This window comes from Pogonomyrmex barbatus, unplaced genomic scaffold (assembly GCF_055798465.1).
Source record: "Pogonomyrmex barbatus isolate J1 unplaced genomic scaffold, ASM5579846v1 scaffold1, whole genome shotgun sequence".
In the NCBI taxonomy this organism is placed as follows: Eukaryota; Metazoa; Arthropoda; class Insecta; order Hymenoptera; family Formicidae; genus Pogonomyrmex; species Pogonomyrmex barbatus.
Genome location: NW_028297098.1, coordinates 10386314 through 10403302, shown reverse-complemented (window position 1 = coordinate 10403302; position 16989 = coordinate 10386314). Strand labels below are relative to the sequence as shown.

Genomic DNA, 16989 nt, shown 5'->3' with positions numbered 1-16989 from the left:
TCTGTTATAAATTTTCATAAATATGTTTTTGTACAGTTCACTTTTTTCTACCTACTAAATCTTCTTGATCATTATGCGCCATTTCCTTATAAAAATTAATTTAAAGAAAACAAAAGAATCGAAAAAGTATTTATTAAATTTAATACAAAAATCTTCTTACAGATTTTCATTCCGTTTTTGGCATTATTGGAAAAAACATATTTTTTTTAAAAAGAGATATATATTTAAGCTGAAAAAGAATTTATTACATTAATAAAACAACTTTATTGCATTTTAAAATCATAAATATTTATTGATTTACAATAAAAAAAAATAAATTATTGCTACATGTTAAAATTATATTAAACGCGTCCGAAAAATAATATTGCTACAATGATATATGCTGAATATTTATTCAGATCAGGCATTTATTTTATACAAAACAGATTTTTATCCAACTTCTGCTTATCCAATGATATGTATACCGAATGATTCGAAACAACTTTTTATCCTTAAAATGTCGTATTCCTGACTTCATTCTTAGACGATTTTTTTTTTCTAAAATTTTGCTCGAAGTTTAGTTTTTGAACTATTTTGAACTAAAATTTTAAACTTTTGAAACTAAAATTTTAAACTTTTGAAAATAAATAATTGTCGTATCACGGATCAAAGATGAAAGGTAGACAGGATGCAATTCACCACCGTGAGCGCTTACGCGAGGTGCTTATTGTGATCAAACGATTAACCGATTAACCGGCTGCAAGTAATAGTATACGCATACACATTAATATGATCTCTCTCTCTCTCTCTCTCTCTCTCTCTCTCTCTCTCTCTCTCTCATCTACATATTTACTATTATCTTGTGATGACTTAAGGATGATTCGATGATTAAGTGAGAGAGTGTGTGCGTGAGAGAGAGAGAGAGAGAGAGAGAGAGAGAGAGAGAGAGAGAGAATGTACGCTAATAAAATAATTTTGTCCTGAAAATTTTGTATTCCTACCTTAATTTTGTGACGACTTTTTTCCTCAAAAACATGTTAATGCGTATGGATATACTTGTAGTTAATCGGTTAATCGTTTGATCACAATAAGCATCCCGCGTAAGCGCCCACTGGTGATGAGTTGCGTCGCCCCTGCCTACTTTTCGTATCTGATCCGTGATACGATAACTATTTATTTTAATAATTCAAAAACTAAGCTTCGGACAAAATTTTGAAAAAGGAAAAATCGTCTGAGAATGAAGTCAGGAATACATTTTGAGGATAAAAAGTTGTTTCGAATTACCCTGTATATGCCTAGATTTTACGTATGCAGTTGGATGCATCTTATTACACATTAAAATATTACAAAAGTGTTATTCTAGCTCTGCGCGATAAAAACTTTTATGATCAGGAGACACGGTAATGTCTCGGGTGTCAAGTCAATCGAGAACACTGCCGTGTGACTTTATGCAAGTCGTCGAGGTTCGAGCATCTGAAGTTATCGAATCTCAATAATAGCTATGATCAAGTTCTAAGTAGGCTTGATCGATAACTTGAGACTTGCATAATAAAAGTATTTTTATTTTTCTGCTACGTGCCCTACAAGTAGAGATATTGCTACACAAAGTCCGATTTGGAAATTTTTACTTTAAGAAACGTCATTATCGTCGCCTTTGTACGGCTGCAACGTCTGTCACGAGATGTCATTATTAATCTTATCGACCCAGCGGATTATCAGACTGATAAGTCAGGGTTATGTCAGGGATATGTCAGGATATTATAGAATCTAGCGAATCAATGTTCGCTGGGTCCTGCAGTGACCCTGATTTATCGGCCTGATTTATCCGCTGGATCGATAAAATTGATTGATGTAAACACGGTAGTGTTTTTGATTAGACCTCTCGGGTATCAATATAATAATAAATACGCGTATATTAAAATTAAAAAGGAAACATTAGCAATATTAATAAATTGCATACTACTATTATTCTTTTTCTGCACGTCCGAGTGGTAGCCAACGATGTTGACGTTCGCGGCGAGTTTGACAATTTGTAATAATTTCGGAGTGTAACTCATGTTTGTGTCTATACTTTGCAGGTAAGTTCTATTTTTCATTTTATCAGAGAATAAAGATATTATTCTTTTATTCAATCTTATCTATATATTCTTATTATGTCAATCTAGAAAAATCAGTTCCAAATCGAATAAAAATGAAAATTTGTCAATTAAAAAAAATAACATATCTAGAGAACTACATATATTATAATTTTGAATCATATTTCTAATCAACTATTTATTATTAGACAATTACATACATACACATATATATATATATATATATATATATATATATATATATATATATATTATTGCAAAATTTACAAAGAATTTAAAGATTGATATTTGATAATTTCCAACTTATATTGATCTTAAACTATTTAATAACAATATATATGTGTGTATATATACACACATATATATTGTTATTAAATAGTTTGATCGGATTGCATGGATGATTATTTAAGTTTATTATTTCTTCCAATATATATAGAATATATGAAATAATAAGATTACATGTTTATTTATTAGGTATATATATATATATATATATATATATATATATATATATATATACACTATAAAATTACCTTTTTTTTAAAAAAAGGTAAAAAAAGGACGTCAAGTATAGTGGAATACTTCAAAATGTCTGATATCATATACTATAAAATTATTTTTTTTTTAAAAAAAAGATAAAAAAAGGGTGTCAAGTATAGTGGATATTGCCAACTCAAATGATTGTGTAAAATTTATATAAAAGATTTGATATCAATAATTGGCGCCAAGTAAAGTCTTACAAACATGAAACTACAAGTCCATTTTAGTCAAATTATATATTTCAATCGTATAAAAGATTTGATAAACCACTGTTTTAAAAAAATAAAACTCAAGTAGTAGTTTTTTTAATTTAAAAATAATAAAAAAAATTATATGTATATCTTTCTATCCATTAAAAACTTTTTTTTCTAACCCAAGTGGTAGTAATTATTTAGCTTTAAAATATTATTATATCACAAAATTGCTTTACTCAACTTACGTTTTTATCACAAAGAATTATAAAGTAACAGTATAAAATAAATGATAAAATTTTATTTAAATAAACAAAAATTTTTTATGTAAAAACACTTGGCGCTGTTTAGATCAAATGAAAATGCAAAACTAATGATGAGATTATTTGAATATTAAAAATAAAGGCAAAATTTATTATTTAATATGATTAAATTATAATTACACACACACACACACACACACACACACACACACACACACACACACACACACACATCTTATTCATGTTTTTTTTAGAAGTATGAGCAGCGCCAAGTGTTTTTACATAAAAATTTTTTTTATTTAAATAAAATTTTATCATTTATTTTATACTGTTACTTTATAATTCTTTGTAATAAAAACGTAAATTGAGTAAAGCAATTTGGTGATATAAAAATATTTTAAAGCTAAATAATTACTACCACTTGGGTTAGAAAAAGAAGTTTTTAATGAATAAAAAGATATACATATAATTTGGTTTTTATTATTTTTAAATTAAAGAAACTACTACTTGAGTTTTATTTTTTTAAAACAGTGGTTTATCAAATCTTTTATACGATTGAAATATATAATTTGACTAAAATGGACTTGTAGTTTCATGTTTGTAAGACTATATATAATATGTTTCATGTTTGTAAGACTATATATAATGTAAGACTTTATAACTTGGCGCCAATTATTGATATCAAATCTTTTATATAAATTTTACACAATCATTTGAGTTGGCAATATCCACTATATTTGACACTCTTTTTTTACCTTTTTTTAAAAAAAAGTAATTTTATAGTTTATATATACAAGATGCATAAAAAATTTGAATATAATATCAAATATCAAATATCTATAAATAATGCAATTTTAAAAAAAGTTTCGAATACCAATCATAAGGGAGCCATATGATTATGATATTAATTCTTTCTCAAATAGCGAGAATTTTTATGAATTTTTAATATAATTTTTATGAATTTTTTAAATGGGTATATTTTTTCTGATTTTTTAATATAATTCTTCTTATTTTAAATATAAAAGTGTTAAAGTACCAATGTGAAAACTCAATAGTTTACAAGATATTTTATGACAAGAGATATAAAATATCTCATGAATTATTCATTTTTTGATAGTCGTATCTTAATATTTTTGTTAATAGAATAATGAGATAAATTAATTAGTATAAAGAAAGTATTATCTTAAAAAGTATTGTTTTAAAAAAAATTATGCAATTTGCATTACCTTTTTAAAAAACTTTTTTATATTCTTCTTTCTTTCTCTGTATTACTCAATTATACAAAATATCCTCAAATATTTCTGTCTCTGTTGTCATCTTCTATTACGAAAAAATATAAACATGCTGCATGAAGAATTGAGCATATAGATGAGTATGAATGCATATAAAAACGTAACTTCTCAAAAATAATTTTAAAAAATAATTTTATTACATATAGTCGAATTTGCATTAACATAATCGTTCATTTAAAAATAAATTTTTAAAAATAAATTTTTAAAATTTTGAGAAAAGTGATATGTTAAAAAAATAAAAAATTTTAAAGTTTTTATTATTATTATTATAGTGTATTCTTGAAACAATTCAATTTTTGCTTAAATAATTTTTTATGATTTGAATGATATTTATTTTAAAAGAAAATAACCGAGTTTTGTTTAAAGGAATGTTATATTCCCTAAAAGTGTGTATGAGTATGAATAACGAATTACTTTGGCCTAGAATATAATATATGAAAAGCTAATCAAAATAAGATAGCATCTTAGAAAACTTTAACTCTTTTCTTGACAAATTACAATTTATCATGGAGATTAGTGCAAACCAATGCATTAGTTTTCTCAATGTCCTATTGATTGTTGTTGAGGGAAGAATAATCTTTAATCTTTAAAAAATCCACTAATTCTAGAAAATATTTGGGTTTTTTCTTGTAACATCTATTGAACATAAAAGGAGCATCATAATAGGTTTGTTTGACAAAATGTTATTATTATTTTACCCTCGGTTTTATGCAAAAAACTTATAAAAGATCATCAACATTTTATTAAATAATAGTTATCCTTTTGAATTTATTTTTTCGACTATCAAAAATCGCACTAAACATCTGTCTCGAAGGACTTCTGATGAATGTAGAGACTTTAGTACATCTGCCTGCAAACCATTCTTCACAGTATCCTATGTGAAGAATGTGTCATACAAATTTAGAAACATAACATAAAAAACACAATCTTAAGTTAGCGTTTCAGTAACAAATTTTCTTAACAAATACATAACAACAAACAAAGATCCGTTATTGAGCTGTGATGTTGTGTATAAGATCAGTTGCAAAAACTGTGTATAAGATCAGTTGCAAAAACTGTGAAGCCTTTGTGAGGCCAAATAAAAAGACAATTAAAAAGGATCAAGGATCAAGAAATACTGCGTTGACATAAAAAAATTTAGATGTTCTTTTGTAATTTCCAGCCACGGGTTAAAAAAGAATCATGACTTTAACTGACGGGACAGAATGTTGAAATCCTTGAAATCCCTCATTATTGAATAAAAGAATTATATCTGTAATAATACATATAAAAAGACAACAATAAAGATTAAAGCAAAACGGATCTTTTGTAGTAATTATTTTTGTAGTAACTATTTTTTTGTCAATCATCAAACCTGTTTTCCACATTTATTTTCCTATAATTTTTTCCTTCTCCCTCTCTCTCCTCTTACATCCCCACCTCCTGCACGTTTTTCTCACATCCATTTATTCTCTATATTCTATATACTAGGTTATTCTTTCTTATATCGTTATTTCGTTTAACAGTGACCACTGTTGCAAGTGTTTGCGGTCTAAATGTTCATCTTCTCTCTGGTCAGTGTGAAATTACAGGTACTACAATTTTTTCCTTTTTATTAAAATGACCATTTGTATTAAATTTATGACATTAATTTATACAAAGATTTATATTAAACAATAACATTTTGTTTCAATTTGTCTTGTTTATTGTATTTTAATGAGATTAAAATAACGATTAAGATTTATTAATAACTTTTTCGGAATGATCATATCAATTTTTACCATGGACATCATCATCTATGTGACGGACAGCGCAGTATCTTGTATCTTTGACACATACGTCTATTTGAAATGTCGAATTTTGTATGCACATTAAAAATTCTAACACAATGTCATTAAAAAAAAAACACTTTTGTATTTGTGAAATCTGACAATCAAACTTTTAATTTTAATTTTATTTATATTTATTTTATTTTATATATTTAAATACCGCCATGTTGTTTTTTTTATGATTCCATAATATCACGTACGCAATATCGAAGATGACCTAAGGTCAAAACATCTATTACATACTTGTCTATTATATTTATATTTATATTAATATATTTTTTTATTTGTTATATGTTTTACGTATTAAATATCGTTCGCACTTAGATCTTTAACTTCTATGCTCCTTATTGTTATGTTTGTTTTTTAAATAATTATTAATTTATAAATCCGCAATATATCTTCTTCATTCAAAGAGACCCAACGTTACGCACAACGTTCACAATTGTTAAACATGCGGCAAGATGTTTGAATATGATCTAAAAAATAGAGATGTGCATTAGAAACAAAATTCTATTATTTGTAGACCACACATCCAAACATTTTGCCGTGCGTACTGCGCACGCATATAACAGTAGACAATCATATTTTGTTATGTGCTTGTATTTGCTGAATGTGCTGTATTTGCTAAATCAGATGGATATGCATTTATTAAATAATTTTTATTAAATAATAATTTATTATAACTAATAAATAATAAAAGTGGTACAGGACTTTTCTGCTCCGCTTAACTGTTCTATTTGCATATAAATAATGTATAATTATGAGATACTCTGTATATAGCTAATTTGCCTAATCAAATATCAATAAAGTAATATATTATCGCAGAAATTAAAAATATTGATACAAATGCTCATGTCGATAGTATTGTAGCGATACTAATTTAAATTTGTTTTTTAGATAAACTTCTCTCTTATACGGTTTCTATATTTCCTCTTTTCCTTTTCGTGTTAGAAAAAAAAGAACGATACTAACATTTTAATTGAAAGAGAAAATCAAGTTTATCACCAACTTTTTTTGAAGTTTTTATGAAATTATATGCTTAAGCTGTTGTCTCACGTAAACAGTATTGCATAAGTAAAACGATTGGATATTACATATATACAGAAAAACGAAGGTAAATGTTTATTGCTTAATTTCTCATGAATTCATTTCTATGTAGGTCAATTCTCTTCTGTTCGTCGTTCTGTTAAGTCGTTTTGATCAGTGCACAATTTTACAATTTTACAATTTTTATAATAACTTGTTATAAAAAGGAATGATTAAAAAAAAACATTGTTAAGCTCAATACAAAAATCTTTTTATTAATTCAGTGATAATATTACTCTTTGACGTTATTGGAAAAAATGGTTTTTTTTTAAGTATCTATATCTATATTTTAAAATTAATATTACAATTGTTATAAATGTTTATTGATTTGCAGTAATAAAGGAATAAAACGTAATTGTTGCGTTCTAAAGTCACATTATGTTGCTACGACAATTTGCAATTATTTTCTACATCTGTATAAACGTTATCACATTATTTAACGTCTCTGCACATAGTCACAAATTTAGTGATACTCGTATTCATACCCTCCCAGCTTATGCCACTGCTTCAGTAGCTGACCTTATTGACTCGACGATATGTGGGAAGGAATTGCAGAAGTTTCGAAATGCTGTCGATCAACGAATATTATGGAGCTTGAAAGCCCCATAATATAAGCCCCTTAAATAAGGTTTATAATCATTTTTAATTGTACGTTTGATAACGCACTACTATTTTAAATCGGAAAGCATATTTTGAAGAACAATCATTTATGTTTCCATAGTGCATAAATTAATTGTTATATTGTAGAGATTTAATTATATTTCAATTAAGCTTAATTCTCCACAAATGTAATGCAATTATTATTTAATATAAATAACAAATAAAAAACGATTTGAGAGTTCTAATTGAGAGCTTTAATTATTGATATAAATAAGACATAATGTAAGATATGTTACTATCAGTTTATATTATAGTTATGTAATTTTATATTATACTCTATAATCGTAGTTAAGCTACATAAATTACTTTTTTATTTATCTTATATAAAAAAATAATAAAATATTCCGGGTGTTGTATGTCATATAGCAATTGTGGAGCCCAGGTTGAGAAGCTATGTCGTTGCTATATATAATAAAATGTCTGTAAACTTCTGCCTTTCCTTTTATGAGCAGATTCTTTGGACTATTCTAAGACAAAAGTCTGTCAAGGCTAACAGTTTTTAAAATATTAAAAATTGAAATTCACAAATAGAAAATCATTTTGCGCGCTCAGGCATAGATATAACAAGCTAAAAATGAAGTCTCTTTAACGACATCGAGATTCTTAAATATATTCTTATTAAGGAGAGAGCCTCATGTACACTTATAACGACACCCGACTTACCCCCCCTCAATTATTAACAATTATTAACAATGTTAAAAGTCCTCGACCGATCAACCGTCGGGGCGCCGACACGGCGATCCTTCCGCGATCCCACCGTCGCGAAAAGCTCGTCGAACAGCGGACGCGACAAACCGGTGATCACACGGCTTCATGTGCGCGCCGCGTGAAACAATAGACACACGGTAAGGCCACCGCCGCCGGCCCCGCTACCGACCGCGCCACCGAACATCCTCGCGGAATTCCCGAGCGCGTTCGGCGAATTGTCGTGGGGATTCCAACAAAAGACATCCCCCGGAACCACCCCGACCCGAGTCCGGCCGACCCGTTCCCGACGACTCCCGACCGATGGCCGGCTCGGGTATATTAAGCGATTCCGGGAGATAAACGAGACCTATCTCCGGCGAGACAGTAACCAGTCCGATACTGCTCTCGATATTCCTACTCATCTCCAGAAAAAGCGATCTAGGGTGCTACCTATCGTGCCAGGAGCTTCTGGCCGATCGCTCCTCTAAATCCACCAGCGCACAAGTATTCACAGGTTGAGGAGCTTCTCAACCTGGGCTCCACAAAGAAAGTTCTTGTGCACATATTCCTCTGATGATCGAGAAGCAGGGAGCTTCCTGCATTCGAGCCGTCATAGCCTTACACACAGCTGATCCATCATAGCACTACACACAGCTGATCCGTCAAAACAAGACGGCCGAAATCCCCGCGCACCGTCGCGTCCGCGCCGCGCCTATCGAGGAACGCGCCGGAATTCGGAGAACCGACCGCAAGCAAACGATTATATATAATACTTAGAAACCGCGCGTCTTTTCGCCGTACCAACGGCGAAATACCTGTAAATACTGCACATATAAAAACAGCCAGCCGGCATTGTAAATATAAACCTAGATATATAAAGAGACACGATATTTTATTTCTCATACCGAATCCTGACCAAAACCGATCGACGCTATCCTGCAAAACCGATCGACGCGGAGATAGAGACGTTTTACACTGATAGATATTAGAGTCAAATTTGACTCAATTCCTTAAGTTAAATAATTTTAATTGTTTTTAACTACCATATGTGCTGAAATTCATTATTTTAAAAAAACATGTCAAAGAATACAAAAAATTGGACTGTACAAGCTAAGCTAGGTGTAGGTCGCTGCTTATATATTGAAAATAACAAATATAAACAATTTACATAACAATTTACATTTACAAACGTTTTGATTTTTAATATGGTTACCTTTAGTATGTAAAAAATTTGTTATGACATTCGTAATTCGTTATGACATAATTAAAATTTGTTGGACAAGAAAGAGCGCCGTACGATTATCAATAGATGAAATTGTTGTCACATAATTGAACTCGGAGTCTAATGCAAATCAAGAACAACTGTTTATTGGTCATGGGTGTATGTATTTTTCTCGATCTGATATTTGAATTAGTTTTGATTTAGCTTAATTATACACTCGTCGACCAATATTAATATTTATAATAGCTAGAAAAAGCTTATAAATATTAATTATTGATCGCGCACGATACTAAGCAGACTTCTTCTCGCAACTCTGATTGCGTCTTTGCTTATAATTTCAACGAATGTATAATTAAGCTAAATCAAAACTAATTCAAATATCAGATTGAGAAAAATAAAATTCGAAATACAAGTGAGTTATTAGATGATATAAATTAGATGATATAAAATATAATATAAATTAGATGATATAAACTGTCAAATGAAATAAATAGTAACAATATTAACAAATATAAATAATACAAACTAATTACGGAAATAGTATGAGTTAAAAATATCGAATAATGATTACGTTAAGACAAATTAATTACCTGAACTGAAGGGTGTGAACAAAAATTAAAAATTGGTCATACTTGAACCAATACATCTTGAACCAAGATGTATTAATCGAAAGACCCATTCTCAGTAGTGGCCAAGGAAATTGTGGGAGTGAGAGCAAAGAAGAAAAAGTTAAAAACAAGGGAAAAGTGAAAAACAAAAGGAAAGGGAAGGGGAAGGGGAGAAATGAGATAAAAATTCGAAGGAGATAAAGATTCAAAGGAGAGAAGTTAGGAATCGGAAAAGAAGTTCAGGATAGGAAAATACGTATCGGAGAGCAAGTATCTCTTTGTTTGTCTTGTCAGATCTTGTGGTTTTTTTTTAATAGGCACCATTTCTGAAACAAGTTTTCTTATGAATCAAGGCCTCCTTGTCCAAAATTCTGACATTCTCTCAATCAAACGAATAATTTTTCGAAGAGCAATAAATGGAAACCATGGAAGGAGAGCCACTCTTTTTTTTATTTTTTTATTAATATCAATAACATGTTCGTGGAATCTCGTCTTCAATTGTTTTGTCTGTCCTACGTACGTGGCTTCATTGCAACTGATTTTATAAACTACATCGCAACGTGACAGGCGGTATAATTTATCCTTGCCCATGGTAATAAATTTTTTTTAAAGTATTTGAAAGGAAAAGGCAACACTAAGATCATGTACCTTGGCCGGTGATCGGAAGTTCTCTCCGGAGATTGCAAACGTAAGTAAGCAAATTTTTCTTTAGTGTTCCCGTATTTTCTTCCTTACCTTTAAAATTTAATTTGTCATAAAAAAGGTATTTTAATCGTTTTCATAGTCAGTTCTAAAGAATAATCATTGTTTAAAAAAATATCAATCGAATTCTCGTAAGTTCTTGGAATGAAATCATGGATGTGACAACCAGATTATTTTATCCACCATAAATACCATAAATAATACCCTTTTTATGTTCCAAAGGATGTGAATTGTAATTGAGGTATCTCCCTGAGAAGATGGAAGCAATTGAATATAATTGTATCATTCTCAATGATGATCAAAACATTAAGGAAGCTAAGACGACGATTACTTTTTATTTCGATCGTAAATTTTATCGTCGTTTTAAATTTTATAGTCGTTCGTGTAATGAGTTGAAGATTTCTAAAATGTCCGACGGAGCACACAATACAATATCGTTCACATAACAGTAATAGAATGGTAACTGACAAGGTAGGCGTTCGATCGCATCTTTAAATCCTGCATGACTAATTGTAAGTAATCATAGGAAATAATGGTGAACCCATCGGTGTGCCGAAGACTTGTAACAACTTGTAAAAATTGTAAAAATGGCGACACATAGGAGACAAAAATATGTATATTTTGTATTGTTCTCTTTGCATTGTTTATTATTTAAAAATAGGTTTAATTAATAATGCAAACCTTACAAAAAAGAAATTCATTTGGTTTTTTTGTTTTACTATATTATGAATACAAGCAGCGCTACATGCCGACAAAATGCTTGCACGCCGACAAAAATGGCACATTAAATTAACATTAATACTACTACATTAATACTATTCATAAAATACATATTTTTTTTTATTAAAAAAATATTTCTCTAGTAGTTCAATATTACAATAACATACTCTAAAAATTTTAAAAGAATTAGTCTTATCATTTCATCAAAAAAAAAAAAATTTGAAAGAATCACTCAATTTTCAGCGCATGAGGTTCTTCCCTTAAAAAATATTTTTGCTACTATATTGAAACCGACTCGTGGTAATACTTATTGTATCATTATATCTGAATGGGAAAAATATCATATTTTATTATTTATAATCTTTAATCGTTAATAATTAAAAACTATATAGTCTCTATATGTTTATTTACGCATATATTAGAATTTTCGAATATTCCAAAGAATCTATTCCTAAAAAAGGAAATACTGAGGTTTTGTCTCATAAAGGTGTCTCGCAAACACAATAATTTAATAGTATAATACTAGTATAATAATAATGTATGTACTAATAGTATAATAATGTATATAATAATAATAATAATGTTACTATTTCTAATATTTTATACTACTATTTTATTTTCTGTTTTTAAGTATTAGATTCCAGTGGTGTATTTATTCTGGTAATTCTGATAATTCTGGTTTCCTTTACGGAAATAATTATTGGCTAGGAAGTCGTAGTCAATGTCTCGATACAATGAATATACAGCTCGTCTACTGAATTCAAAGCAAAACATATTAAATGAGACACTATATTATGATTATTATGATTCATAACAGCAGTTTCCTTCTTTTAAAGTGAATTATTTTGTCGCTCATTTTAGATACAACAATACTCTTCAGTATTATGTGAATATATTTGAAGAGGTAAATTTATGAAAAAGCTATATATGTATAATAAAATTCAAAAAATACGTAAAATTCAAAAAATACATTTATTTATAATGTTAATTTATATGTTAATTTATTGTATTTATTAAACTTACTAAATTTTTAAATTAAATACAAAATTGAATCAATAGAAAATTAAAATGTAATTAATACTGTATATCGTTAATTTTTATATTCTTATTTAAACTTGCATTTATTTATGTTTAAAAATGGCACAATTTGGAAAAACGAAGAAATATTAAAATATACAAGGAAAAGAAATTATTTATTAAGAGATTATTTAAATAATTTATATTAATTCTGCAAATATTTAATAGAAGCTTTTAAATAAAATTCAAAAAAAATCGTGAGTTTATTTAAAGAAAAAAGTATTAATTGTTTTGTCTTTTTAAATATATCAGCAATGATATATTGTTTATGATTTATTATTTAAAAAACCTGAATGACTTATAAAAGTTACAAGAAAGATTTTTTCACTCTTTAATAGTTTTGAATAAAACATCTTGTAACACTTTACGTGATATAGTTTTGATATGAAAATATGTTGGCATGTTTATCAAAATTCGTAAGATGCTACGCCTTAGCGGTGCAGCGATCTCTGACTCTTCCAATTAGTAATGTCACTACAACAATTTGAAATTTCGCGGTTAGCATGCAATTTTTTATTTTTGATGTCTCCTCGTTTTATTAATAGAACAGATTTATAAAATACACATTTCTCTTCTAATTAATCCAGTAATTTAGTCATCTAATGAAAACCAGCTATAATTCAATTTTAGATGGTCATTTATTGATTATTAGAAAGAGAGTCTTTGATACAAGATTATTCTATTTCGATACAAGACTGACAAATATTTTCTTAAAATATATTTTTATTTTGTAAGAATTTTTATAACATGTTTTCCCAGTTCTGACACCAGATGTTTTAGATATCCGCGAAGTAATTAGAAGCCTTGAATTTCCATTTTTATTTAATTCCAAAGCACTTCCGTTATTTCTAATTTTCCTTAATAATTCCTTTCTCTACAATAAATTTAAATGTAAGACTACAGAAAGTTTTATTTTTTTCAGGATGTGATTTTACTCGAACTCTGTTTGCCAGCGTCGTGCTCTACAAATGAATTAAATTTTATTTTGAAAAAAATACTTTATGATAAAATTTTTCTGATCAATGATCTCTATTTCATGGATTTTAAATTGATTAAGATTAAAAAACTTAAAGATGATTATGAATGGTTATCCAGTAAAATATTATTCTTCATCTGGTAGAGGAAAACATAAATATAGCAATTATTTTATGATATAAGCAATATATAATATATAGATATGATAAAAATGCATTTTAGTATCACAAATAATTTTTATGTTAATCTTTTAAAAATCTAATTAAATATAAAAAAAAAACTTTTGTTTGTAGTACTGCCCTAGCGTTTTCTTTCTTCATGACAACAACTGGAACGATATATGATATATTTGTGTATCAAAAATATATAAACAAAAATATGACAAGTAATAATACAACTAATAATGGTATGTATCATATGTAAAATCTTTAAAATAATTTGTAAAATGAAAAATATTTTTCGTTTTAACAAACTTATCGTCTTCTTATTATACACACTTCATTTTCAAAAACATTTCTATTATACGCAATGAATTTATTAAAATTATTAATTATGTATATATGATAAATTTCAATTTTCTTCATCATTAATATAGACATTTTCTTATTTAATTGAGGCATTTTTGTTTTTCAGTTAATATATTATTAAGAAACGAAAAGTATAATTCAGACATAAAAAACATGATCGAGAAAATAGAAATGGAAACAGATTTATCTCCATATCGAGATAGTAAAATTGAAAAAATATTAATACGCTTCTCCGTTTATAGAAATACGAGAGAAATGTTTAATACAAAACTAAATGCCGGTGAAATACCTGTCATTCACGGATTAAAATTTTTAAGTATGTTATGTCTAATTTTCGTCCATACTTTTTATTTCTCAGCAGAATTTGTCAGGAAGTACTTTACAATATTGAAACGGTAAACATTTTAAGATCTGCATAATGGAATTTATTTCGTGAATACAGATAATAAAGGATGGTTTCTGAGATATAATGGCAATTTTTGGATTAGTTTATTTGATACTTTAGTGCTATCAGTCGATATTTATTTTCTTTCGAGCGGTTGTTTAGTGACTTATTTGTATCTGAGAGATAAAACTAATAAAGAATTGATTAAGCCAATTGGTTACAGACAAAAATTAATAACTTTTTCTGTATATATAATAAAAAGATTTATACGATATGTATTTCCTCACTTAGATAATAAGGTAATATCAATAAAATGTTTTTAAATTCTTTTTTTTTATTTTTTTATTTAATTGATAAATAACGATTAAATTATGATAACATTATCTTGATAACAGTATGTAAAATATTATGTTATTTTACGTTGATTGATATCAAATATTGCAAAACAATGTAATAGTAACGTTATCCTTTAAAAACAATTATAATTGAATATTATTTAGAAAAGTACAGTAATTGGGAAAAAATTTTTAATTTTATTTTCTGATCCAATGTAATTTATTTTTATTTCTACAATTAGAATTTTATTTTAAGGCTAACTCCGGCTTACATAATGACATTAGGAATATTCTTATTGAGCTCAATTAAGTTGCATAAGACTTCACAATTTTATATGTACGAGAAATCATATGAAACTTGCAAGAAGTACTGATGGAGAAATATTTTGTACATAAATAATGTCACGTCACAGGTGGCGACGTTACCAAGCAAATCACGTGGCACCGGACAAAGGCGGGAATACGCTCGCCTCTCGGCGACGCTGCCAGCAATCGAGCGGCAAATCACCAGCAGCGGTTCAGAAGAGTTAAGGAGTATTAACGTACGAATCTCTGATCACAGAATAAACGTGCGATTGAGCAATAGGGAATCTAATTCTTAGTATTAGCGCGATCGCGCCTGGCTATTATTCCTCACGGTTACGCAACGAGACGGAAAAGTTCGTGAGTCGACGCGAGATAATGACGCAGCGTTAGTATCGTCAAGATAATATCGAGCGCGGACATGTTCGACAGCCTCTCCCTCTTCTTCAAATACTTCTAGGGCAACAACGAAGACCTCGGAACACGTCGTAGTGTTCGATTTCGCGGATTAACGAAAGCGGGGTACGACAACACTCGCAGAAATCTTGGGACCCGGTAAATCCGAATTGAAATGAATGAGTTAATTCCAAGCGGTAAGAGAGGGTGCCCTCGGGTATTAATTCCTTACAACGATAGCAGAGAAACTCGGCGCTATTAGGATAATCGTCGGCAACTGAATTATTTACGCGGCGATAACCGAAGGAAGTAATGCAACGCACTGAACCGATGCGATGTTGGAATACGGCGGCTGGATGCGTGCGCGAACCGCGGGTGGTATCAGACCGAGAGAAGCACATCACACTAATTAATTAATAGTATCCGCGAAGGTAAAACGCGTCCACGCGTGTCGTTGAATAATATTATGGAATATTAGCGGAGCTAGAAAGTTTGAAACAAGCATTTAAGAGTGCATTTCCCGAGTGAAGTCGTCGGACGAGACAAAAACTATGCCCAAAAAAAACAAAGGGGTCGTAAACCCTTCTGGTCAGGCATTCCCTTTGTAGAAGCGATCGTTGAACTTGCACGGACACGTTCGGCTGACGCAACAGGAAAAATAGCGCGAGAAGTATATCTTATAATAATTTGTTTAACAATTTAGCTACTGTTACGTCAAGACCGCGGGGATCCCTCTGATAATCTCAGCGGCAAATTATTGAAAACGCTCTCGAGGGATTTCAGCAAATTACACGGCTGACCTTGCGATTAGCCAGACGTCGAGTGATTATTTGACCGTGAGCGGATCAGTGAAACGGAGAAATTGGTTAGCCGGCGCGATAAAATGCCGTTGGAAGCGGGATTCGTCTCGTCAAGGTAATATCGTCCGGAGATGTTTTCTATGGTGTTACCTAATTCCCTGAGCACTTCCAGAGATACGATAAAAACCTCGGTGCAGTCAGGGCAAAGCTCGATGTCGCGGACTATTACAAGACTGGTACGGCAGCTATCACAATGATCCCGGGCGGAAGTGTACCCAAACTGGTACGCGTGGGCCAGTTCCAGACGATACGTAAGAGTCCCTTCTGGTATTTCTTC

The 16989-nt window shown here is 29.5% G+C and overlaps 1 protein-coding gene, 1 long non-coding RNA gene and 1 pseudogene across 7 annotated transcripts in view; 2 read left to right on the top strand and 1 right to left on the bottom strand.

Annotated features, from left to right (window-relative positions):
* Positions 1–16806, top strand: part of LOC148938095 (uncharacterized) — a 24810-nt gene extending 8004 nt beyond the window's left edge. Inside the window, exon 2 of the long non-coding RNA XR_016141016.1 lies at positions 16556–16806. This is a non-coding gene — a long non-coding RNA (uncharacterized LOC148938095). The remainder of the gene's footprint in view (positions 1–16555) is intronic.
* LOC105423544 (uncharacterized) overlaps positions 1–16989 on the bottom strand; it is a 47372-nt gene that overhangs the window by 27940 nt on the left and 2443 nt on the right. For 4 of the 5 annotated variants that reach the window (XM_089083631.1, XM_089083632.1, XM_089083633.1 and 1 more), the window contains exon 2: positions 16803–16989. The exons of the other annotated variant lie outside the window; for it this stretch is intronic. The gene's annotated coding sequence lies outside the window, so the exon portion shown is untranslated. The remainder of the gene's footprint in view (positions 1–16802) is intronic. 5 annotated transcript variants of the gene reach the window in all.
* On the top strand, positions 2444–14378 carry LOC148938096 (uncharacterized; annotated as a pseudogene). The gene is made up of 3 exons (XR_016141019.1): positions 2444–5932; positions 7590–7855; positions 12499–14378. The product of XR_016141019.1 is annotated as an uncharacterized LOC148938096 (transcript).